The 27,084-nt window shown below is 42.3% G+C and overlaps 1 long non-coding RNA gene across 1 annotated transcript in view; it reads left to right on the top strand.

Annotated features, from left to right (window-relative positions):
• Nucleotides 1-400: 400 nt before the first annotated feature.
• LOC120553435 overlaps nucleotides 401-27,084 on the top strand; it is an 84,394-nt gene continuing 57,710 nt past the window's right edge. Inside the window, exons 1-2 of the long non-coding RNA XR_005638165.1 lie at nucleotides 401-666; nucleotides 25,315-25,375. This is a non-coding gene — a long non-coding RNA (uncharacterized LOC120553435). The remainder of the gene's footprint in view (nucleotides 667-25,314; nucleotides 25,376-27,084) is intronic.

The raw sequence follows: 27,084 nt of genomic DNA, 5'->3' as shown, positions 1-27,084 counted from the left end.
TAATAGCCATCATCATTATTACAACCACTAACAGCCTGACAGTCATCATGATCATTCCTATAAAAAAAAAAAAAAAAATATATATATATATATATATATATATATGTATATTTAAACACAGGTTAAACCAGTAGGGGCGCAGAATGTTATTTCCCCCGTAACGCGCTCTGCTCGTCGTGTGCGCGCACGAAGCGCCCTATCACGTGGGAGGTCCCTTTAAAGTTTCCACTGCCGGAGCAGCGCTGCGGCCTGATGAGCGTGTCACGCGGACGTGATCTAACAAAAAGGCAGGAGCACAGAGGCTTCACGTTGCCGTGTTCTGCACATCCTGGCGGATGGAGAAGGCCCCCCCCCCCCGAAATGTAGGCTATAGCCTACGCAGTCATCCGCTGACAGCCAGCAGCCCCTGCAGGAAACAGGGACAGCCGGGGTCGAGCCGAGCCCAGCCGAGCCCAGCCGAGCCCAGCCGATTATGGCCGGGGCGGGCCGAGGCGGACTCACTGCGCCTCATCGGGACGGGACCTCTCTAGTCGCAGTTGCACCTGCCAAGCTATGAGACGCACTTTTAACAGCGGAGGGACATGTCGCCTGTATGTGCGCGTGTTTAGCCTGCCTGGGTCCCGGAGCAGAAGAGGAGCGCCTCTTTCCCCCCCCCCACCCCCCAGTGTAAGTGAAGTTATTTCTAATCTGCTGATGTCGGCTCTGTGTTGCTGCCTGCCTGCCGCAGGTGCGTTTGCGCGCTTATGTTGTGCCTTGATTGTAGTCTGCTTTTATTCTAGTGTGAGGACCCGCATCTCTCAGCGTTTGGGGGTGGGGGGTGGGTGGGGAAGTGCGTTTGTTGGAGAAAGCGCAATATTCCTGCAGAGGGGAGATTCTCATCTCATCATGTAGCCATATATAGGCTACATGTGCGTTTTCTCGCGCCCCGTGCTTTTCGCCATGTATAGTGTCCGCATTCCAGGTGGTGTTGCGCACATCGAAATTGAAGTTGAAGTAAACAAGTGGGAAGAAGCAAAGGCCGCCCGTGTTTTCGGCGTCCGACGCGTCACGCTCCAGGCTCGACTGGGAAAACATCCCGCCTCCCTTTTATGTCCGAGCCCTACCCTGAAGTTCTGCGTCCACGAACGCCAAGAACAAATTTAAGTTGTTGATGATGATGATTCTGTATGATGACATTTAGGCCTAAACAGCAAGTTCACAACATTAAGGGGCTGACACTACAATCAAAAACCATCGTTGTTTTTCAATGTTTTGAGCTATTTTGCTTCTATATAGCATGTCTTCTTTCAGACTATTGGGGGGGGGGGAGGACATCCAAAATACACATTTAAAAATTCCAATTCAAATGTATTAGTCACACTCACATTCTTCTGTTTCTTTCATTGAGATGTTTATTTGACCCCACTTTATTTGCGCCTGTACAATTTCTCCGAAATTCACCAAAGAGTCAACATTAGATAATGCCTCGTTTGCATATTTAAGCATACCATTTCAGAAAACTTGATACGAAATATATTTGTCTTAATGTCAGTTATCAATCATGTTTTTGTCCCCCCCCCCCCGCCCACACCCCCTCCACCCCCATTAACCTGGGGTGTCTCCCCTTCATCACATTGTGTTAGTCTAAGAGACTTAGGCCGTTACATTACATTATTGTCTCTAAAACTTAACTTAATAATGACGTAGCCTATGATTCAAATGTTGGGATCAGCTCCCTAACTGAATGGGCGGTGGTGCTGCAAAGTCCGTGTGTAAAGTATGACTGCGCGTTAAACGTGCTGGTGGCAGTTTTCTGGCTGTGTACGTCATTCATGAGTGTGTAGCTTTTAAGCGTCCCCTATTTGTTTACCAGAGCCATCCAATTTCCCTGCGGTAGTTTGGAAATGTGTCTGCGAGGTGCCTTCGATATATCAGTCTCGCCAGTACAGGAACAACAAGAAAACCACCTGCCTACTGCTCCTACTGCGCAATCACACACACACACACACACACACACACACACACACACACACACACACACACACACACACACACACACAACACCACCACCACCACCACCAGTCAACATTTTGCTGATTCATAACAGGGGCAGTCACATCTGTGTATTTGACAGAGTTCAAACTGTCTCTAATTTTGGCCGCAGTTTCAGTACCAAGCAGTGAGGGGAAATAATTCATTGTGTTAATGCAAGTGGCTCTTCCGGAGACGCTTTCCAGCAACAGAGGCTGACTTTTAGACTGGGCCAACTGGAAGAAGCCCCAGTCGATGTAAAAGGCTGGCACATATAGAAATCTAGCTGATCAGCAGGAAAGTACCAGAGAGGAAGGACATTAAACTTTGCTTTAAAGAAGAGTTTCTTTATGACATACATTTACAGCATTGGCGATTTTAGACCCTTTTTAGGGGGGCTCATCTCAGCCCCCCCTAAAAATTATAATAATAAAAAACTTTTTATTTTTTGTTTGCAAACGTGTCTGTTATTGACAGAGGGCAAACAATTACAGGTTCAAAGGGCTTGAAACAGGTTTAATATCCTGTGTGCCTGTCTCCTATGCTATGCACCTGTAATCCAATCAAGGAAAGGGTTAACCGAAACGTAGTTTTGGCCAATCAGAGGAGGTTGGCGCCAGACTCCCGCCTTTGGCTGAGTCTCTATCTGATCTGTCAGAGGGAGAGCAGGAGACGGTTGTGGAGTTTAACGTTGGTAGTCGCCAGAGAAGAAGTTGGTCATTTCATGGCTCAGATTAGAACCAGAATTGAAACGTAAGCAACTAAACTTGCTGAATGTTAGAACATTGTGTCTAACACTGGTTGTTATCACGGTGACTTATAAAGTGTAAGGTGTAGTTCCACCATAGTGTCAAAAGAACGTTAGCTGACGTTATTGTTCAGTAGCTAGCTCAGAGATGATCGGCTAATGAAATTACTGATTTAGCAGGGGGGGGGTTAACACTTTTGCAAGGCACTGTAACCATGTCACGTTCTCATTAAGGGCTCTCGTTAAGGGCTGATCCTAGAATCGCCCCTGATTTACAGCCTAGTGAAAGTAGCATGATGATACCTGTGAACTCTTTGGCTTGTCTGTGTTTGCCTCATTGACTTTATTTCACTTTCAACGACCAACTTTACAAATCAGTGGTGGTTTTGCTTTGGGCGCACTGTTGAGTCATCTTCGGGTCCCTAATACGACCTCTAGTTTGTATGAGAATCAAACTAGTCTCACATTGCCGGACCTATCGCCACAGCGCTGCGGATGAAGGTCTGGCAACACCACACATACATTCTGGGATAGGAGAAAAAAAAACGCTCTGGGTTGTTTGCATTTCTTTAAACCAATCACAATAGTCTTGGGTGGCGCTAAGCTCCGAAACGCGCCGGTGGCTCTGCTAAATGGGTTCCGCCATCCATTCCGACATACCCCCACTCCGACAATGACGTCTAATTGTCGGAGTGGGGGCACTTCCATTGTTTTCAAACGTCCCACCACTTTTTGTTTCCGTTAGGGTTAGGGCTTAGGGTTAGGGAATAGCGGCATGTCGGAATAGAAGCATGTCGGAGTGGCGGCATGTCGGACTGGCAGCATGCAACCCTGCTAAATCGTCTCGGAAAGGAACTTGTTTTTGGAACATCTGCACACTGCAAAAGAAAACGCCACATACAATATTCAATGAAGTTAGCTGTTCACACAATACTGTTACATGAGTTATTTAAATTAGCTGGGTACATGGCTAAACGTCATTTGCCCTTACCAGTGTATCGCCGCCGTGTGTAACGTTACTTCGTCCGCAGCAATCCCACCAATCAGTCCCAAAACATCCCAGTTAGAGAGGAAATGCCATAAAGATATTCTTTGTGAGTCTTTACAATCATTCACCGAAAGAACCAAGCAGGCCTGCCTTGTTGCACGATCCAAATTTTCTTCAGAACTTGCCATTTTCAGCGTGGAGCTCGCTAGCTCGAATGTTGTTGTTGTTTCCCAAAGTGAAGGGATTTTGAGAACGGCAACTCAGGCTTATTCCTGGAAATATACATCCGTTTATCCAGACTAGAATCAAACTGACTTTCCTCATCCTTCCTCAGCTAATCTTTAGGCAGGAGGCTACAGATTCAGTAGTAACATTTGAACTTGCCAACCATACAAAAACATTAGCCGTTCCATATTGAACCGCTAAAGTATAGGGCTAAAAAAAATTATAATTAATTAATACGTCCATTGACAAAAAAAATTAACTGACAACAATGTTGATAATCGATTACTTCTCATTTATCAACCAAAAATTTCAAACTTTGTCTAGTTTTAGCTTCTTAAATGTAAAGCATTAGTTGCTCTCCTCAGTTCTATACCTAATAGCTAACGTGTTAGCAAACAGTTGCCTGTCTCTGGCTGCCCATCAATTAAAATATTTAATAGAGATAATTGTCAATAGTTAACCCCTGATTAATTGCAAATTAATCACACATTTTTTACCGGTTCTAAATGCTTTTTTAAATGGATATTTATCAAATTTTTAATGCTCTTATCAATTCACATTGACAGTACATGCTAATAACTTTAGTCTCGTGGAGAGAACCATCTGGAAGGGCTTTAAGACACAACTTGCCATTCAAAAGACCCTTTTCTCTATCCATTTCTGCTCAAGGAGCTTTGTTTCTGCTAGCCATCCACAACTTTACTGCTGCATCGCTTCCTGATTTCCCAAACCACGGAGTGGCCCGAGGACGGAATTAGGGCCGCACAATTAATTGCAATTTTATCGAAATCGCAATATGGACTAGTGTTAAGTATTATGGTGCTGCAGAGACATCCCGGCCTACAAATCGTATCCTACAGACAAAGAAAAAGATCTTTGTTTGGTACGGATCCTCGCAAAAATCACACCATAATCATTTTCATTATTTTTTTTATATTAAAATTTTTCAATGAGAATGATGATACAAACATGATCATTCCCTCCAATATCGTGAATCATATCGCAATTGCAATATCATTTAAAATAAACGCAATTAGATATTTTCCTCATATCGTGCAGCCCTAGCCACAATTCACAGAACGCGCATCAAAAAATGTGTGACGTTAAAAGGCATTCGCGTTAACTCGTTATTATCGTGTTAATATAGACAGCCCTACTATTTACACATCGCCATGAGACGCAGGGTAACATCACGGTCATATTTCTGAAGACCTGATGACTGTTAGTCCAATTTTCACTCTTTTTGCTCTGTTTTGGTCTCCACCAGCTCCTGGAGGGAAATATATGACTCTTTATCTACCAAATGCTCCACTATCTTTACCAGCTAGTCTCTTACTGTCTTTTTGCTGCTGAGCAGATGGAGTACAGTGGGTTTATGAGAACTTTTTATTAGAACTTCTGCTGGAAAGGAGGTCGATGTGAGCGGTTAATCAAAATAGTGAATTTGCAGGACGAAAACATTTTTTTGAAAGAAGCTAAAATACTCCTTACTTACTTGCTGAGGGGAACTGCTGAGTTGGGTTATAATTTTCTGTGGGTTTGTCGCATTTGACATTACATGTTATTTAAGCCATTGGTAATATTAAACCAAATGATTAGGGTAGCTTTTAATTTATTATAAAATAAATCCAAATCATTTGTTTCTGACAGAAAGAGAATGCACAAAGTTATTTCAGTCGAGGCTCACATTTAAGAAGTCATTCAATATTGAATTACTTGCTATTACCATATAAAAAAGTCGTTTGAGGTGTGTGAACGGTCAGTACTTTCCCCTCTTACTGCTTTGGATTCCATAGTATTATACATGTACATTATTTTCTTTTTTCAGTAGTTGTTCTGGCATTTTTATCTTTGCTATCTTATTTTATCTTATTTTTATCTTATTTATTCTAGTATATTTATTGTATTTTCTGTATCTATCTATCTATTTATCTATCTACCTATCTATCTATCTATTGAGGGAAAATCATGCTTTACATTTCTGAATGGTAAAATATGTGTTATGAGCTGTACAATCCAGGACAAACCCCATGTAACAGCCAAAAAGTGACTCTGTAATGCATTATGAAGTAATAACAACCTCTGTGTTTCTCCGTATGAATTACATCGAGAATGAGACAGAGATCAGGGAACTGGTAACACTGTCGGTACTCAAATGTTTTCATGTTATTGGTTCCTGCTTGGGCAGACACTTGCAGGTTTGTGAATTCACACTTCCGCCCCTGCCGCATCCTTGTTTGTTTTCTTTAGTCAAATCAACCAAACGTGTTTTTCTCTGAATCGCGGAACTATACTACCAAATCGACCACTGTGCCCTGACAAGTACCAGCGGGGTAGAACACAAGCTTTGCTGTCCTCCAGCCCTTGCATGATAATGACATTTGCAATAATCCTGCAAGCATTAACCATTAACCAGCATTAATCCTGCTGTGTTTGGCCTTTATTAGCCGAGAACAAATCCATCAGCCTTTTGAAGCGATCTTTCAGAGCTCTGAGCTGTTATTTCCGCCCTTGAGAGCGTTACTTGGCAAACCTATATGCACGGAATTCCACCAATGAGCCTGGAGCTCAGATTAGTGACATGCTTGAAATGGCTGGAGGGTGTCATAGGAGTCCGGCGGTGATAACATGGCCTGCCTGTGTCTGTGTGTGTCTGTGTGTGTCTGTGTGTGTCTGTGTGTGTCTGTGTGTGTCTGTGTGTTCCTGTTTATCTGCGGCTGCATGCATGTGCTTACTGAAGACAGACTTTCCTATCTGCGTCACAGGCTGTGCATGATGTCCGTCAGATGTTTATGCTCGCCTTCTCTCACCAAATAGATCTGTTTCACTCGGATATAAATGAGCATGTGTTGCTCTCGTTGTTTCCTCAGCTACAACGTTGGGTAAATGGCCACGTTTTCGCTTCTTCTTTTTTCCAATGTACTGCATGCAGCTGGACCTTCCTCCCTAAATCTCACTCCATTCTCGCCACCAGCACCGCTACAGAAAGAATACAAATAAATCTTTGCTCTTTGTAGCCCCAGCATCAGAGGCTAATCTGAGAAATGAGCCCATTACTTTTTTCTTCCTCTGGTGTGCATTTGCTGAATAATTGAAGTACATTGTGCAGGTTTTTTTTTTTTCTTCTTCTTCTGTGTGTGAATTATGTGCCTCAATGTGAGCTCAAACAGCCAGCTGTGAAAGTCGTATTTCCGCTGGGTTTATGTGGTCATAATTAGCAGCTCCCTTGTGACTGTGTGTGTGTGTGTGTGTGTGTGTGTGTGTGTGTGTGTGTGTGTGTGTGTGTGTGTGTGTGTGTGTGTGTGTGTGTGTGTGTGTGTGTGTGTGTGTGTGTGTGTGTGAGAGCAGGGGTGTGCTTGTGTTTACATGACAGCCGACCAGGAAGGGAAGTGACGCAGGAGGCAGCGGAGAGGCGAGAGGCTGCAGACATCACACCGCAAAGGTGGGGGGGAGAGACACAGACAGATAAAAGAGTGAGACAGGAACAAAGAAACTAATGCGTGATCACTTTCTTCGCTACTGCTGTCTTCTGCAGGATCGCCACCCTGCAGCCGCCTCCGCGGCCGCCGCCTGAACCGCCATAAACAAACACGCTGTTCAAAAATGAGTCAGTGCCCGCGTAGGTTGGGCAAGTGCGCATTTCATTATGAAATGTGTTTACCCTGGGCTCACTATAAAAGTAGTGACACAGGCTTTTTGTTTGCCTGTTCCAGCTCTGAGCCAACTTCCCTGGTTCTATCCACGGTCGTCCTCTCCCCGGCCAGCTGCCCTCTCATACTGGAGCAGTCTCCAAACTTTCTTGGCTGTGAGAGGACTTTCATAACCGCTTCAGTAATGGAACCCTGCTCAAATATTTCCTCAGCAAACACTGGGCTTCCTAAGGGATGGGAAATGGACATGGGAAGATGGTCCGATAACGCAGCTTGTAAAAAGGCCCAATGAGCCATCTGACAGAATGTGTTATTCGGGGAAGTGGTGAAAGAAATCAGTTTGCTCAAAGATTAGGTCGAGAGTGTACTCACCTTCACCGGCTGACATTAATATTGTTGAAACCGGACTCCTCTACGGCTACTTAGCGTCACACTGTTAATAGACTGCAATGTGCATTACACCTAAAAGAGCCAAACACCATAAATGACTATTTGGCTATCCTTACAGCCTTAAAATTGAGGCATGGTGTTGCTGGAGCAAAGGCTACAGGGTTGTCAAAAGGTTTATCCTCTTTGGAGCAAGAATGTGCTGCATAAATTCCATGGAACTCTGAGATATATTCAGGGCTTTATATTAACACCCGCCAACCTGCCAAATTGCGGCAAAAATTAACTTAGGTGGGTAACCTTGTGAAGTTACTAGCAAATTTGGCGTGTGATGAAAGCAGCAGACAACACGGCGTCTATTTGAATTGGCCGGCCGCAGAAATGTTGCCAGATTGATCTGTGTTCCGCCAAAAAAATGTGGGCGGTTTTCTGTGTGTGTGTGTGTGTGTGTGTTTGGCTTGGAAACGTAATCTTTCTCTGGCAACACTGCTCGTAGTACTAATCCTACATTTCCCATGAACACCATATCGTGATGTGTCGTACAACCGTTGGTTACGTGTAGCGTGCGGTATCGAAGAACTTAAGTATTTCGATTATTCAAATTTGTTGAAATTAGTTCATCATGTTCATCCTCTGGGGAGCATGTAAAGTGAAATTCTGCCGCAGCCTCTGATACAACCAGGACCTCGCGTTGCTCTCTACTTGGCTCATGGTCACCTTTTGTCGGCTAAACTTAAGTAATAAAGTTATTAAAATTTGTTGAAATTAGTAAAAATGTGGCTAGTGGAAAATTGGACTGGCTGGTAAATTAAAAAAAAATGTACTAGCCATGTTGGCTGGTGATTAAAAAAGTTAATTTAAAAGCCCTGGATATATTGTATGCAAAAGTTGACATTTTGGCCTATGACTCTACAGCAAACAGTGTTCATCCTCTGGGGAGCATGTATAGTAAATTTCACGAAAATCACCTTTTGTTCTGCTTAAAGGTGCAGTAGGTAACTCTTATAAAACTAACTTTCTGTCATATTTGCTGAAACTGACCCTATGTTCCAGTAGAACTACATGAAGCAGGTAATAAAAATAAAAAATCGAGCTCCTCTGGCTCCACCTACAGCCTGTAGTGCAATTTACAAAAATCCACCACTCCCTGTTCAGATGCACCAATCAGGGCCGGGGGGGAGTGTGTGTGTGTGTGTGTGTGGGGGTCTAACTGCGTGTCAATCACTGCTCATGCACACGCATTCATTCTCCCTTGTGGGGGGAGGGGCTTAGGAGACCGTATTGGGCTTTAGCGGAAAGGGAGGAGGGACTGAGAAGTTGTTGATGTTCAAATTTTTTGGCTAAGTCCTGGATCTTCACAATCCTAGCTACTGCACCTTTAACTCACCTGCAACGGCCTCTGATACATCCAGGACCTCGCGGGGATGAGATAACAGGATACGAGGAGCTGATTACACAGCTGATAACGCAGATTTAATGGTGGTTAACCCTTGGGTTATCTTCGGGTCAAATTTGAGCCGTTTTCAAAATGTCTACATCAGAAACACGGGTTTCTAATTACCCAAAATGAACATGGATGGTTCGCAAGTACAACAAACAATCGGATCTCTACTTTCATTTAATTTTGAGTGTTTTATAAAATTTGTCAGCATTTGAAAAAAAAAAAATTGAAATGTTTCGAAACAGTATCCCGACTGAACATTGACATATACCCTTCTGTGATTATCCTTCCTTTTAATATGAGTCTAAATCATTCATAATTTCTGCTTTTTTAACTCAAGGATTAGGTGTAAAGTCCTATAAATAAGGTTTATTGACCATGAATTTCATAAATAAGTGTAAAATAGTGGTTATAAGTTGGTGTTAGTGGTACAGTACATGGTAGTGAAAAGAAGCGTTAAATGTAAAAAAAACATTGACAAAAGCGCCAAAAGTGTTGAATAAAAGAGTTCATTTTCCAACCCTAACCCCAACCCGTTTTGACCCGGGAGGACGACAAGTGCTAGTCGAATGGAAGACAACACAAGGAGTTAACAGTTTGTCCCGTGGTTTTTCAACGTAAAAGCCATACTTTAGAGCGCAGCTTACTGAGCCCCGTGGCTGCAACACAACAAGCGCCTGGAAGTACGGCGGCCGCTATAATGATCGGATTCCAAACCAAGATTCCATTGGAAATGCAATTTTTGAAACGATTCCAAGTTGGATCCGCTTCTCAATGCACAATCCTATTCATAAGAATGTGTTGAATGACTGGAGATCATCCCCTTTTTTATGAACCACTACATGACTGTATTTTCCTTCCTATGCGCTTCTGAAGTCTTTAACTGCATTGCGTGCCTTCTAGGAGGCGTTGCGATAAAACTGAATGGAGCTGGTCTGGTCAGAGGTGAGCGGCAGATTGCATTGTTAAGCAGCCTGCAGGATGGAGGAGGGAGTTGGCAGGGAGAGTGTGGCCTGGCACGGAGCTGCGTGGCACACAAGCGGCCTGGGGAGGATGTGAAACGAAACCTCAGCAGGGCACGGGCAATGGAGGAGAAACATTCCCACGTCTTTATAAGAGAGGAGATGAGGGAGAAGAGACACCGGGTGTCAATATAATGACTAAATTGCAGTATTTGTAATTAACTCACTTTGTATGTTTGTTATTTCCCTCCATTTCCTGTCATTTGGCCTGCTGTACCTACAGTACAGCAGCTCTGGCTTTAAAGGACAATTCCGGTGCAAAATGAACCTAGGGGTTAATAACACATGTGTACCGAGTCGACCGTTCTCAGGGATATGTTTTCATGCTAATCGAATGTGACCAGTTTTAGTGGAAAACGATAATTAGCTTATAACGCTAGTCGTCGGGGCATGCTAAAGTAAAAATAAATTGCTATTTCTATACCATAACAAGGCTCAAAATAGCACCCCACTTCCACGGTAGCATAATGAGGGTCCCTACATGTAAACAGAAGCATTGAGAACTTTGTAAGTGTACAGACCGTTTATTAAAAAGATAGTTTAGAAAGACGGTACCGTTCACGATTGTTCTCAATGCTTTGGTTTACATGTAAGGGACCCTCATTATGCTACCGTGGAAGTGTGGTGTTATTTTGAGGCTTGTTAGTGTTAAAGAAATAGAGATTTCTTTTTACTTTAGCAAGCCCGACCCTACCCGAACCCGTGCACGTTGTGTCCGAGCCCGGCCCGGCCCGACACATTAACTGTAATTATGAGCCCAAGCCCGATTTAAATCCGTGGGCCGTTATAACTGACGTTCTCAACTCCAATTCCGAGTTGTTTGAACTGCAGAAATCTGTTTAGAATTATATTAATAAATACCGGTAATCCAACAAGGATGAAGCAAGTAAACTGCGCTGTTTGTTTATCCAAAATGGAATGGATCCCAAATGGATCCGATTGAAGAAACGTAAAAAAAAAACCTTGACCCTAGCTCCCTCAGCCAAAAAGTGTGGGTAACCAATCAAGGCATGAACACAATCAAAGCCCTGGAACCATATAGGAGACTTTCTTGTCTCGATCACCTAATTAAAACGCCACCTTCGCCACGGTCTGCATGCTGACGCACTGGCCGACAACAGAGCTGCAGAGGGGGGAGACACGATGTAGCACAGTTTACCTTACAGTCAGTGCAGGACATGTAGCCTACTCAGAGCTACGGGAGAAGATGGAGAGGCATAGCTTTCTCCCCACCGAATTAGGCTAATAAAGTAATGATTAAAAGAAACACAAATGGTTGATCAAGGGTCCAAGGATAGCGGCGGAAAATATCGTCGGGCTCGGGCAGAGAATCTAAACTCTACCCGTCGACTAGCGTTACAAGCTAATTACCATTTTGCGCTAAAACTGGTCACATTCGATTAGCCTGAAAACATATCCCAGAGAACGGTCGACTCGGTACACCTCTGTTATTAACCCCTAGGTTCCTTTTTACGCCGGAATTGTCCTATAACAAATATGTAACTAATGTCTCCAATTAAAATCGATCTCTGTTCTAGTGATTTGATATCTATTTCAAAAATCCCAATATCGATCTTTTAATAAATGCCTTTTCACTTTGGATGTACATCAGTGGTGAAATGTTACTACAGTAAGTACATTTACTCAAGTAGGGTACTTAAGTACAGATGTAGAGTTAATTGTACTTTACTTGAGTCTTTTCTTTTAATGCCACTTTCTACTTCTACTCCGCTACATTTCAGAGAGAAATATTGTACTTTTTACTCCACTACATTCATCTGACAGCTTTAGTTACTATGGATTTTCAAGATTTTTGCTTTTGTTTTAATTTGTATAAATGGAACTACCCAACAAATACAGGCCTACAAGTCCAGCTGAAACGATTAGCCGAGTAAAGAAAGTACAGTTTGGATCGTTTCCAGTTTCTAAATATGAGGATTTTTCTGCATTGAGTACTTTTACTTTTAATACTTTAACTACATCTTCCTGATGATACTTACATACTTTTACTTAAGTAATATTTTCAATGCATGACCTTTACTTGTTACAGAGTATTTTTTACAGTGTGGTACTAGTACTTTTACTTAAGTCAGGGATCTTCAACAGGGGTCCTCAGAGTCAAATTACTCCAAATTATTGTTAATTCTGGAAAGTTAAATCTTCAGGAAGCTATTTTACTTTTTATTTATTCATTTTTTTTACTGTGTATTATGTTTTCAAGTTTCAGTTTTATTAAATAATTGCTTAAAGCATTTAAACCAACGTTTGTGTTGCAGTTTGTAACATTCCAAAATGTTAATTTTGAATAAAAGATTTTCATTGTTAACTGTAATAACTATCAGTTGTCGGTTTCATTAACTACTAATAATCTGTATCGGTATTGGCCCTGAAAAACCAGTAGCTGTCAACCCCTACTAGTGGGTATTAAAAAGTAAGAGGAAAGATGGTGAGGTTATACCTGGCTTTTTGACAGCTGGATAAAGGTAGTTCTGGGGGAGGTGCAGACTGCTACAGCTCCACTAAGTAGACCAAAGGCACAGGGGGGTGTCACATGAACCAACGCTGCTATGTTAGCCTTTCTCCAGTGTCTTGTTCATAGTGTCTTGTGTAACAGTGTCGTTTTCCTAACCGTGACCTTGATCTTTCCCCCATCTTCACCAAGTTAGTTGCCTAAACTAATGCCTGTACACTAGAAGACATTGAACAGACTTTGAAAAGACTAAAGTCTGACACCATCTCAAATCTAAAGACAATCATCTCACATCTAATGTTAAAGACTGTCCTAATACTGTATGTAAAGACTAGGGATCTTGCAGGGTCACACATTGCAAGACTACAACTAGATTTGTTTTAAAAGATTTAACCAAGCTAGCTAGCTACCGCTAGTATTAGCTGGTAACTTATGGGAAAATTTGCTGACTTTCTGTTCTAGCCATACATGTAGATGAATGTCTCCAGTACCCGGAGGTCTGTGTTTATCCGCCGGTAAAACTCCAGTTGGATGACGCGCTTCAGAAGGGCAACTTTCCCTCTTTAGCGTTTAGCTTAGCACGGCGCTACAGCAACCATAAACAACACTGGCTCTAGCCATTTGCTGCTTCTTGTTTGGTACTGGAGAGAGCACACCCATTGGTTGTTGACAATGTTCACGTGATTTAACTTCACTACAAAGACTTAAAACTTAGGATAATATTAAACACGTTTGATTTTGTCGGAAAGTCAAGACAGGAAAAAGACTGGGACTGAGTTTTATGACCAGCTTACACCAAACGATTGAGACCACGGAGCGCCCTGACTCTAGCAAGACTCTCAGGATCTCATTCAGACATTGGAAAGTAGTCTGCAATGGTGGAATCGCTTGAAAAGTCATTTGGTGGAAGGTCGACATTAAACTTTAACCATGAGTAGTTTTTGGAATGGCCCCATAGGTTGTTCTGGTATAGGCACTGACAAACAACCCATTTTGTTGGACTTTGTTGACAGAGTTTGCTTTTAACTGCATTACAGATCTATCTATTGTTGTTTCATAATCCCTCATGGCCTCTTAGATCTTCTGCAGCCGCCTTTTTAAATTGCATATTATCACACAAATTTAAAAGAAAATCGGCAGATCAGCCTTTTTTAACTATGCACCAAAACTGTGGAAGTCGTTACCCAGGGCTATAAGAGATGCAAGCTCCGTGGACATTTTTCAAACGACCGTTGGAACACGTATTTATTCAGCACGGTTTTTAACAGATTGTCACGCGTTCGCTTTATTATCATAGTTTACATGTTTTGTTCTCCCTTGTGTTGTTTTGACTTCTACATAATCTATTGTTCTTGGCATACGGTAACTGATTTTATTGTCTTGATGTGATCTTGTTTCTTTTGTGGTCTCTCCACTTTCTTGTAAAGCCCTTTCAGCTACACTCTCTGTATGAAAGGTGCTATAAAAAAAATCAAGTTTATTATAATTATTATTATTATTTATTATCTAAAGACTTGGTAGGCTTATGGAAAAGTTCTGTATCGTTCCACAACATTACGGCATCTCAAAGTTTAGCTCAGGACCAATTACAGACACTGACTTTTGGTGCTATTTATTATTTTGCAGAGAGTTATGGGTGGCTGTGACCTGTGAGCTGTAGTAACCTGCTGTCAGGACCATTTAACCTGAGTCATGGTGACACTGAGTCAAGATGGCGTGGGGGCGGGGGGTAGAAACTCAAGAAAAACAATGACTAAAGAAATAGAGAAAAAGTGAAATTGGCATATCCACACATACCTAGAAGTTCTTAGTCAAATGGAAAGCAAAAGTTGTGACGTGCTAATCTCTGTCTTCCTGATCTCGCCCCACGATTGGCTCTCTGGATTGGCCTTCAGTCCTCCTGGCAGCCTCTGATGGGAAGAGCAAAAGAGACAGAGAGAGGGCTTCGAGAGCGGGTGTCATGTATCCCGTGCTGCTTGACGTCTGCCCATGACACCTAAAACCACACTACTGAAAAGGGGAAGTGCTCATTTCCTTCAGCACGGAGGCCGCACTGACCTTTTTCCTTAACCACTCCAACCAGTGCTGAAAGTTAGCAAAGTCTGAGAATTCCTACGTGCTAAATTCCTTATCTGAGGTCACCAGGGCAACAGGAAGTTCATCCTGGTCCTTAGTGTCACGGAAGCCCGTGGTAAAAAAAGAAAAATCTGGCTGTGTGGAAATCACAATTGTCAGATTGACAGCACTTTAGCCCAATGGATGGGGGAGAGGGGGGTCCCTATATAGTCTTCTACATAGAACTCCCCAATATAGTACGGCTACATTTACATCGCTACAAGTTGGCTTTTAATTGGAATTTTGAGCCAAAAGTGAACAAGAATACATTCTCGTATACTGGGCACAAACAGGAGGCAGCGTGTATGTAGCCATGGTAACGTTAGTAGCTTAGTCTCAGAGAACGAGACGTCATGACCAAATCAGGCGGCGAAACATTGGCGTCAGTGTCGGTGTTGCCAAAGGTCTCCGTTTGCGGCCGTTGAGACTGCAACACAACCCCGCAGATTCCAAGACGAAAACATGGACAACACCCAAAAACAAGTTTAGGTCTACTGTATGCTAATGTACACAGTGCCATGGTTAGCATTGCTAAACCTCTGTCCTGATTGACAGGTCGGCCCTAAGCATGCCCTGCTTTATCGTCTATTTTAAAATCAATGGGACCATAATTTACAAAATGAACATCATGCTTTACTGAAAAAGACTTGAAACTAGCGATTGAGGCCATAAACCCATTATTGAAATGTTTCCTGAGGTAATAAATCAAGTGAGAAGTAGGCTTATTTTCTCACAGACTTGTATAGAAACCGGCTCCTATTTGGAACTAGTGAAGTCGCCCCCTGCTGGAAATTAGATATTTCTTTTACAATCTATGGACTGGAACCCAATAGACCGGCGGTACCAGTTCCCTCTGGAGGATGATGGGCCAGGATGACGTGGCATGAGATCTCGGGTTCCTGCGACTTCACAAAAAAAAAAACAGCACACAGAAGGCTTTGCTTTCACAGAAAGCCTCCCAAGGCCCGCTGGTGTTGCTGTGACATTGTGGCGTTTGGTTTTTCCACACACAAACATGCACGGACATACATGTGACCATTCCTCGTTGACCACATCCACCTCTACACATTAATGAGCGATGCAACAGCTCCCCTCTTCCTCACTGGCTTTTACGTCAGAGTGACTGGCCTAGATTGTCGAAAATGGACCTGGAACACTTGCCGTTTATAGCCTTTCCCTCTGCCTCTCCCTGATGTAACAGAGCACGACTTTCCCTGAAAAAAAAAGTTCTGCTGCCTTTTTCCCTAGATGCAGAAAAATAGAAAGGAGACAGGGCTGCTGCTTTTACAGGCTATTCCAGTTCTTTTTCCATCATGCTGGGTATTATTGTAGAGATGTAAAATCAGGGTTTCCCCCAGTGTATTCCAAGCCTGGTGGCCCACCTGGCTTAAGATGCCCCCCCACCGGGCTTAAGCCACTGGAAATTATTTTGTTATGTATTTTAACAACGTCTTTAAACTGCAGTTAGGGTAAGGCGGTCTTGGCTAGAAACCTAGACATAGTCATATTTTCAAATGTCCGCTTAGCTTTTAGCACTGAATGAATGGAGGGCCCTATGGAATCTGTCTTATAGCTTTTTTTAAATTCTCAATTTTACTGTTATTATCACAGAAACTATTTGGTTCGGTCTGTGTTTCTGGGGGAAACCCGGAAAATGTAAAATCATTCCGAGAATGCAGTTATCTGTGGACCATTCTGGAATAACAGAGCATTTTTTTGCAAAGAATCACTTCCAGTTTTGCTCTACAGACTGCCTCTGTAACACACACTCACACATACACACCAACTCAAGCAGCGCTGTTGTGCCAAAGAAGCAGACACACAGGGACAGAGAGAAACTTTGTTCACAGCAGATCACACTCACTTTGTTCACAATAAACACACACTCACTGAATTGTGCCGCACATACACACAAGCATGCTTACTAAATGATGAGAATTTTCTCTTTAGAAATATAAATAAATAAATATCGGCCCACTTTAGCTTATAGCAGATAAACGTGTATCTGTGTATATGTCAGCCAATTAGTGGGAAGAAACTGCAGTAAACAAATGCCAAATATAAGTTTGAGAAAAATTAGGAGCAATTTTGATTACATCGTTTGTTCACGTGGGTGTTTTTCAACTGTCCTACTCAGCACATATCTTGGATCTTTTAAAGGAAGATCCAAGGATAGCTTGACATTTTGGGATAGTGATATTAGTATCCGCCTCAAAAAGAAAATAAATTGATTTTACACAAATGCCAAAGATACGTTTGATGTAATTTCCAAAACAGTGTCCCAAGTTCATAGTTTGTCCATCGGAGAGCACCGACAAGTAAGTTAATTGTTTAACTGTAAAGTATAAAGTTTAGAATGTCATTATGTAGGTAACAATTCTTTAAACGGCCCCTTGGATGTGAGGCGCAACAATCTGTAAAGACAACCCTGACATATCATCATCATCATCATCATCAGAGCAAACCGTTGCTTATTACATAATCAGCGTACACTGAGCAACATTAGCATTCACTGTGACTTGTGTTTGTGATAAAAAATCACTCTCCTTTTTAGTTCTGTTTTGGTCTCCACCAAGTACTGAGACTACTGAGACTTTCCTTACGGAAACGGCAGTTGGAGTTGGTGTCTGTTTATAATCAAAGAAGACATGGAAATCGCACTTTTGACAATATGGGACCTTTTAATCAGTCCTTCCAGAAAAATGCGGAGTTTTTTTGTGATTGTTGCGGGCAAAAATCCTTGATTATGCGGCACGTTTTCTTAAAAAATGCGATGGAATATGCGGGATATTTATGTAATTTTATGCGATGAAATTGCAAAAACTTTTGATGAAAAAGAGAAAAAAAAAAATGATCCCCCCCAACACCCTGCTTTTCGATGATGTTCACGTCGCGTAATTATGTCAATTCATAACGTTCCCATGGCAACAGGGGAAAATGGCTGCTCTTGAAGTAAACGCAACATTTTTCAACTTTCTGCTCAGATATATGTGACTTTTTTTTGCAACGAAAATCATGCATCATGAAATCATGCAAGCCCCGCATATTTTGCGCGGAAATCAGCAATTTATGCGGCGAAAGTGCGGCGTATTTGAAAAAAATGTGGCCTTTGGCTGATTATGCATTGAATTATGCGATCGCATAATCGCGTTTTTCTGGAGGGACTGTTTAATGTAAAAATATAGATTAGTGCAGCTTTAAAGTATCCTATCAAAACAAAGTTCTGTTTTTGTTACAAAACATCCAATCCAGTATTAGTCAGCCTCTATATCTCTTGTTTGTTCCCATGTGAGAGAATGAAATTACAGCCCTTGTTGTCGTTATCATGCCCCTCTAGCCTCGCCTGAACCTTAACCAAGTCACGAGGTGTGTGTGTGTGTGTGTGTGTGTGTGTGTGTGTGTGTGTGTGTGTGTGTGTGTGTGTGTGTGTGTGTGTGTGTGTGTGTGTGTGTGTGTGTGTGTGTGTGTGTGTGTGTGTGTGTGTATATATAGAAGTGGGCAGACTCGCTTTGTTACCAAATTCTCACGATTTATCTTATTGATTTGATACTTCTCTTAGCCTTCCTCCCTCTCTGTCTGTCTGGTCTCTGTGTTTCCCCCCCCGCCCCAACCCGCTCCTTCCCCATTCCCACGGCAACACGTGGCTATTGGTTACATAACAGCAGTGCTCGCAGCGGGTGAGTGCATGTGTATGCGTGTGTTATTGTGGCTGCCCCCGGGCTTGGGAAATCAAACATGCAGCTTACAGGTCTTACTCGCTTTCAGGTTCATGCATGTGTATCACTGATAGTGTTAACACTGATTGCAACCACCCAGGGCATAAACACATCCTGCCGTGTGCGTGTGTGAGTGTGTGTGTGTGTGTGTGTGTGTGTGTGTGTTTGAGTGTGTGTGAGTGTGTGTGAGTGTGTGTGAGCGTGTGTGTGCGTGTGTGTGTGTGTGTGCGTGCGTGCGTGCGTGGGCTCTCCAATTACCTTGCTGCAGTCTGTTTCATTTCCACTAGATGGGAACAATGTGCAAGTAACCAAAAAGAAATATGTGCTCATTACGACTTGTTGTTTGTGAATTGAGGTGTTAGATGAGATGGATGGTGGGTAGGGTATGGCCCGCTCTTTTATTCCTCTTTAACTTCCCCCACACAGGATGTGTGTGTGTGTGTGTGTGTGTGTGTGTGTGTGTGTGCTATTTCATTCCATTTGTGTCATTGTTGTTGTTGCAGGTGTGAATGGGGATTAGTGTATCATTAAATAGTGGGATGCATGTGTCAGATCAACCCACACACACACACACACACACACACACACACACACACAACAGCCATGCCCTGAGATCCCCTCTAATGGCATTAGGCAGGCCTTGGCAGGGGAGGCCGAGCTGCTGTTGATTTCAATTAGAGCCGTGTCAAGGAGCGATCCCACGCAGAGCGCTCGCCCTAATTGAGCTCATTTCATATTCATGAGGGGAGAAATGCCAACAATACATACACAGTCAACTCCGCTGCTCTTACTTCACTTGTACGATATGGGATTCTAATGGATGTTAGGGCTGTGTTTGCGTGTGCGTGCTCATACCAAGGTGAGAGATTAGATGTTTCTTTGCTTGGGCTGGTGAAGTGTTTCCTCGGAAAAGGCTGTGTGTGTGTGTGTGTGTGTGTGTGTGTGTGTGTGTGTGTGTGTGTGTGTGTGTGTGTGTGTGTGTGTGTGTGTGTGTGTGTGTGTGTGTGTGTGTGTGTGTGTGTGTGTGTGTGTGTGTGTGCGTGCGTGCGCGTGGCACCTGCAGTAAGCCAGCTCCCTTCGTTGGAGCCCTCAGGGCCTCACAGGAGGAGCTGGGCAGACAGCTATGGACTGTGCAGCGGGGCAGTATTCGTAATTCCAAGCGGTCTTATCTTTACGAGCCGCACCGTTCCCGTTGTGTCGGCAGGTTCTGCTTGCGCCACCAAACCAGCCTCGATAAATCCAGAGCACTAACTGCATATCATGCCCTCAGAGCTACCAAACAACCATCTTACTCGTGGTGGAAGGAATTGGGAAGGAATTGTAAGGTGATCAGGGCGAAATTAACCTTCAAGGGGGCCCCTGGGGAAAAAAGGACGGTGTGCATCTGATCAGACCCCATCCCTCGTTTTATGTATACCTGTAACTTTTCTATGTATCCCTCGACAAATGTTGATGTACTTGTCCTTTCTCTTCAGTCTTTTCATGCCACTTTCTACGTCATTTATACATTTTATATATATATATATATATATATATATATATATATATATATATATATATATATATATATATATATATATATATCTTACGATTATTTTTTGGGCATTTTAGGCCTTTTTAATAGGACAGCTGAAGACATGAAAGGAGGAATGAGTAGTTTATAAAATATGATGTGTTATTATAAATCAAGCTACCCAAAAATATAATGGCCTGCTGTAAGTCCAGCTGAAATGATTAGCCGATTAATCATTTAGTTGATTGACAGAACTGATTGGATCGTTTCCAGTTTCTAAAATGTGAGGATTTTTCTGCATTGAGTACTTGTTCTTTTAAAACCGGTACTTTAAGTTCATTTTCCTGATGATACTTACCGACTTTTACCTAAATAACATTTTTAATGCAGTATTTTTAATTTTTACTTACTTAGTATTAGTGGTATCAGTACTTTTAGTTAAGCAAAGGATCTGAATACTTCTTCCACCACTGGCTGTTAACAAGTCTGTATCTTACTATTAGCCATGTGAAAGAGCAGTCACAAAAAAAGGGTGTGGCTCATAGACTGCAAAAATAATGGATGGAAATGAAAATGAAAAGCAGCAGTGATGTCACCCATTGGTTTGTGGACGTTTTGAAGCCAGCAGTTTTGCAGTCTACCATCTTGGTATTTTGGAGCCAGGAGTGACCATATTTGGACAGGAGGGCGGAGCTGGGGCGGATGACGTGTCTAATGACGTGTTTAAGGGGATGCCGCGCTAAGCTAAACGCTAACTAAACCAGATGCAGCTCATCCAGCGGATTTTTGCCGGCGGGTAAACGTGGGACCTCCGGGTACTGGCGTCATTCATTTGCATGTACAGAGAGTGACTTTCCCTTAAGTTATCAGCTAATGCTAGTGCTAGCTAACTAGCTTTGGTTAAAAAATGTGCTACTGACTGCTGAACACGACATTTTTAGGCAACCAAAATGTTCTAATCAACTGTGATGAAGTGAAAACACACAGTGAGAGGGTCAAAGTTTAAGATGAAAACACGGACCACCCAAAAACAAGTTCACAGCCATTTTAATGTACACAGTGCCATAGTTAGCATTGCTAAGCCTCTGTCCTGATTGACAGGTCGGTGTGTAGCCACGCCCCTAAAGCATCCCTTGCTTTATCTTCTATTTTAAAATAAATGGGGCCATAATTTAGAAATTAAACATTGTGCTGTATTGAAGAAGACTTGAAACTAGCGATTGAGGCCATAAACTCGTTATTGAAATGTTTCCTGAGGTAATAAATCAGGTGACAGGTAGGCTAATTTTCCCATAGACTTCCATAGAAACCATTGACTATAAATATTAATAGACAGAGCATGTGTGACGTCACCCATTGGTTTGTGGAGATCTGCTATGAGTCGTGGAGCCATCCTGGTTGCGGATGTGACGATTTTAGACGAGAGGGAGGAGTGAGGGAGGAGCCACAGACTGTTGGGCGGTATCTGACTGTGACGTTAGCTGAGAGTTGGCAACGTTGCTTACGCTCTACGTTACACACTTTCACCGGCAATCTGGATGCAACTGCTGCTGAAAGCTAGCCTACATAATTCGAGGTAAGATTTAGCTTCGCTAGGTTTTAAGTATATCTTTGTCCCGTAGTTATATTACATATAAGACAGGCCGCAAACTGTCAATCACATCATAGCCACGCCCTAAAACACCCCCTGCTTTATCGTCGATTTTAAAATCAACGAGACCATTATTCAAAAAATAAACATCCTTCTGTGTTGCAGAAGACTTAAAACTAGCGATTGAGACCATAAACTAATTATGAAAATGTTTACTGAGGTAATAAATCAAGTGAGAAGTGGGTCACTTTCTCACTTTCTTTTGCAACCGCACGTGTCGGCCCCTCCTGGAATTCAGATAGAATGCAGGTTTAAGGCACTTCCGCATTTGCAGTACTTCGCCGAACTGGATGCTTTATCCATTAATATTAACAGTTTATGATAGAAGTGGACTGGAAATCAGATGGAATGCAGGTTTTAGGCACTTTAATTGAATTCTTAAATAAAGTTTGCTGATTTTCTGTTTTGCAGTACATGTAGATGAATGTCTCCAGTACCCGGAGGTCTGTGTTAATCCGTTGGTAAATGTACCGTTGGATGACTCACTTCAGAAGGGTTGAAAATCAGCAACTTTCCCTCTTTAGCGTTTAGCTTAGTGCAGCGCCATAGCAGCAATAAACAACACTGGCTCTAGCCATTTGCTGCTTCCTGTTTGGTGCTGGAGGGAGCGCACCCATTGGTTGTTGACAATGTTCACGTGATTTAAGTTCGCTACAAAGACTTAAAACTTAGGATAATATCAAACATGTTTGATTTTGTCAGAACGTCAAGTCGGGAAAAAGACTGACTGGGACTGAGTTTTATGACCACCTTAGACCAAACGATTGAGACCACGGGAGCGCCCTGACTCTAGCAAGACTCTCAGGATCTCATTCAGACATTGGAAAGTAGTCTGCGACAATGGAATCGCTTGAAAAATAGCTTGGGGTAAGGTCGGCATTAGTTGCTCAAACTTAGACTTTAACCATGAGTAGCTTTTGGAATTGCCCAATAGGTTGTTTATAGGCACTGACAAACAACCTATTTTTCTATGGGAAATGTTCTGTATCATTCAGCAACAGCATGGCTTCTCAGTATTTAGCTCAGGAACAATTACAGATACTGACTTTTGGAGTTTTTGCAAAAAGTTCAAACATGCAGCAATAGTTAATGTGTAAAAACTTTTTTTTTACTGGTGTGAAATCTGCTATTTATTTTTGTATCACTTCCTCTTTGCGTAGAGTTAGAGGTGGCTGTGACCTGTGTGTGAGCTGTTATGCTGCCAGGACCATTTTAACCTGAGTCATGATGACACTGAGTCATGATGGCGAGAGGGGGAGGGGGGTAGAAAGTCACAAAAAACAATGACTGAAATTAGCATATCCACACATACCTAGAAGTTACTAGTCACATGGAAAGCAAAAGTTGTGACGCGCTAATCTCTGTCTTCCTGATCTCGCCATACGATTGGCTCTGTGGATTGGCCTTCAGTCCTTCTGGCAGCCTCCGATTGGCGTGGAGCCACAGGTTTTTCCTGGTAAATCAGTCCCCTCAGAGAGGCAAAAGCACTGCCTCTTATGGCATGTTTCCATAGCAACCGTATGGGGGGGGGGGGGTTTCAGGCGCCGGTGAAACGCATTTGCTAATAAACTAGGTTTTATTGTCTCTCTGTCTGTTTTCTCCTGTGTGAAATGTAAACGAGAGAGAGAGAGAGAGAGTTGAAAGAATGGAGAGTTTATAACGGCGTTCCTTTCTATTTTACACGTGTTGCATTCACTGTCCTTGAGCCTTTATGAGTCTTGCTCCGTCCTCGACCCCTCTGTCCACAGACACTGTATGCATGCTAAGTGACAGTGAAATGTACATGGCACATGCAGCTCTTCATATGAGCTGACTGCGCTCCGTCAAGAACAAAGTGGCAATCGAAACTGCTTTAAAATACACAACAAAGTCACAGGCTTTTATTTAAAGCTGCACGGTTTTGAGAGTTCAAAAGGAGGACCCAAAAGAAAGAGCCCAGACCGGTGGGTTGGCAGAACAAAAAGTGAGCTTTAATAAACATATGGCTGAATCCAAAACACCAAGGACACTAGAAACACTTAACACTAGAACAGGGGTCTTCAACGTATTTTAAGCCAAGGACCCCTTAACCCCACCGCCCCCATTCTATTCTAAGATGGTGCCATGGTAGTTTATTTGAAGGTTTTATGAATTGTTTTGTATTATTTAATTATTAAAGCCTCATGCTGCTGGTGCCATAACCTCCATGTGAGCCTGTTTTTTGCAATAATAAAGCAAATCTATCTATCCCGTCCTGAAATTGGGCCGGTAAGGGACGGAATTGCCATGGCCCAATTTTTGTCCCAGTCCGCCCCTGAGCCCCTACTACATATATTGTTTAAAAGTTGCCTAGAATAACGTGTAGGGCGGCATGAAGCCTTTATTCATACATTGTAAAAAGGGCTTAGTTATATCAACTTAAAATAACGAGTTTTAAAAACTCTTTCTGGATTGTGCTGCCAACATAACGATAATAGTTGAGGGTACAAAAATAATTTGTCTAATAAAAACTAATTCCCAAGTTTTTATAATATAATAACTACTATGCTAAGGCTTTACAACTAATTACCATGTTTTTATAAAAACTAAACTGGCAACTTGCAATTATAATAGTGTATAGTTTGTGTCCACCTCATGAATGTAACTGTAATAGCCACTGTATTTTAACTCTGTTTTTGGTCTCCACCAACTACTGAGGGAAATATCTGGCTGTTTAGCTGCTAAAACAGAATCTGCATATTTTTCAGCCGTAATCCAGAATGAAAATCTGCAAAATTTAGGAGGCTGTTTTTTTTGGAGGCTGTTTTTTTTGGGGGGGCTAGAGTTGTGTTAACATTCTGGCTGCGTCCGAAATTCCATACCAACATGCTATTTAGTAGGCTTAAACAGTAGGCTGTATGAGATTTTTTAGTACGTCCGAGACCTTAGTACGAAACCAATAGTGCAGCAATTGCATACTATTTCCGGTTAAAAATTACAGTATGCAATACTGGACACTGGACGCCGGCATAAATATCCCACAATGCAATGCGGTAGTAACCACAACGTTCATAACAGACAAACGGACCGCAACCGAGCAGCTCTGTAACGTCAGTAACACTCTAATTTATTCATTTCTAACAGTTTAAAGGACCGTTGGTCTAGTTCTTCACCTCTTTCAGTAATTTAAGCGTTATCTGGCAATGCCGCTAGTGCGGAGGTCGGCAGGGGTTACCATGGTTACGCGTCTTCAATGGCAGGGAGGCTCTCAGGATGGCATTTGAAAATCCCAGCTTCCGAAAAGATACACACTACTTTTTATTTATTTACACTATGTAGATGTGGACTATGTGGACTATGTAGACTATGCGATTTCAGACGCAACCACTGACTTTTGTTTTTATTTGTTTAATTCTGCAGAACATTCTGGGCAATTCAGCGGCTGCAGATTCTGTGTGGCCCTGGTCGTCGGTGAGTTACGGTGAGTTTAAGAGGTTATCAGCCGGTGACAAAACAGTAAAAGTGCAGGCTGTGAAACCCAAACAATGAGCTTGAAAGACACTAAAATGCTGCATTGAGCTGAGGGCAACTGCAGTCGGTGATAACTCTCTGTGGGTTCCAGCAACACCTTTCACATTACACATGTGATGTGCAAAGCAATTTAATTGCTGTTGAACTTTAAAATGTGCCTTGAAGCAATAATTAATCTTAGTCCAAAGATTATGAATATCTGAAATGATTAAGCCATACACTATAACCCCGGAGAAGACTTTTCATTTCTATCTGTGGGTGTCAGGTGATTGACAGGAAGTAGAGCGTAACGTAATGCGGCACTGATATGAAAACACTCAACCGAGGCACGACGGAAGAATGAGAAAATAGAAACTTGACTGATGTACCCCCTTGCTCCGTTGATTTTCAAGTCTATTGGTAATTGTTTTTTGTCCATATGATCCGTGAAGCCTCAGATTGTATGTCAATTTCTCATTTTGGAGAATTTCTGTGAAGACGCAGCCTGGCTGGATGGTTCCAGGTCCAGGGCATCGTGGGGGGTGGGGGGGATGATGTCTGAATCAGTTGCAACGGGGTGTGATTTGTGAAAGAAAGATTTTATTTTTTTTGATCATGCACAACACAACAAAATACAAGAAACAACAAAAGAATGAAATCTCCCTTTCAATACCGCCTGTGCTCTGCAGCCATGCCTGCCAAATAAATGAGAAGGTTGCATTGCACATGTCAGTTTTGGTTAGTGCTGTCAAACGATATAAAAATTTTAATCGCGATTAATCGCATTAATGTCATAGTTAACTCGCACATTTTTATCTATTTTAAATCTCCCTTGATTTCTTTTTGTCCCATTATTTTTAATTTTTTTCTCATTTTAATGCTCTTATCAACATGGAAAAGTGGATCGGCTTGCTTTGTGCTTTTGTCGCCCGGATGTGAGTGCTCGGCCATCAGCGGTGTGCTCGGCCATCAAGTGGTATTTCAGACTGGACGTACTGCGATGATAGCTTCAGTTCACAACGACAAAACACACAGATCACTTTGGTCTTTTCAATGGAACCATTTGGCAACTTTTTAAAAGTAAACTTTCCATTCAGAATCTTATTGCCATCCATTTCGGCGTCTCACGCTCGCCTTCCACTCAAAACGTAACGTTAGCCTGCTACTCTTTGGCCGGTTCGCGAGCCCAAACAAGTGTGTGCGGCGTGCCTGTTGTTTTGTTTCCGGTCTAGTTGTTGCAACAGCATGTGAAAAAAAACTACAAAGTTAGGCCAATGCTAGGCCCAAAAAATACTTTCATCTAGCGATAAAAAAAAATTGACGCCGTTAAAATGGGTTTGCGTTAAGGCCGTTAATAACGCGTTTAACTGACAGCACTAGTTTTGGTAAAACATTTTGAAACAAAATGTATTTAGAAACGTAACTATTTTTAACGTCGTGTGACCCAAGAGTACACAAGGTGTTAAGGACTTCACATATGTTTCAAAAAGGTCAGAATCTGCACATGGGACAAGTTTTGTCCACTTAGTTCTTCATGTCACGACCAATAAGTGAGTCAATAATAGCTGTGACCAAATACATTTTCACAGGTCACACAAGAACGGCACGCTTTTATTGACTGCACATCTTGTCTCAAATCCCTAAAACACAGTGTCTTGTTATGTATATATATATATATTG

Source organism: Perca fluviatilis, chromosome 23 (genome assembly GCF_010015445.1).
Source record: "Perca fluviatilis chromosome 23, GENO_Pfluv_1.0, whole genome shotgun sequence".
NCBI lineage: Eukaryota > Metazoa > Chordata > Actinopteri > Perciformes > Percidae > Perca > Perca fluviatilis.
This window is presented reverse-complemented; position numbering and strand designations above follow the sequence as displayed.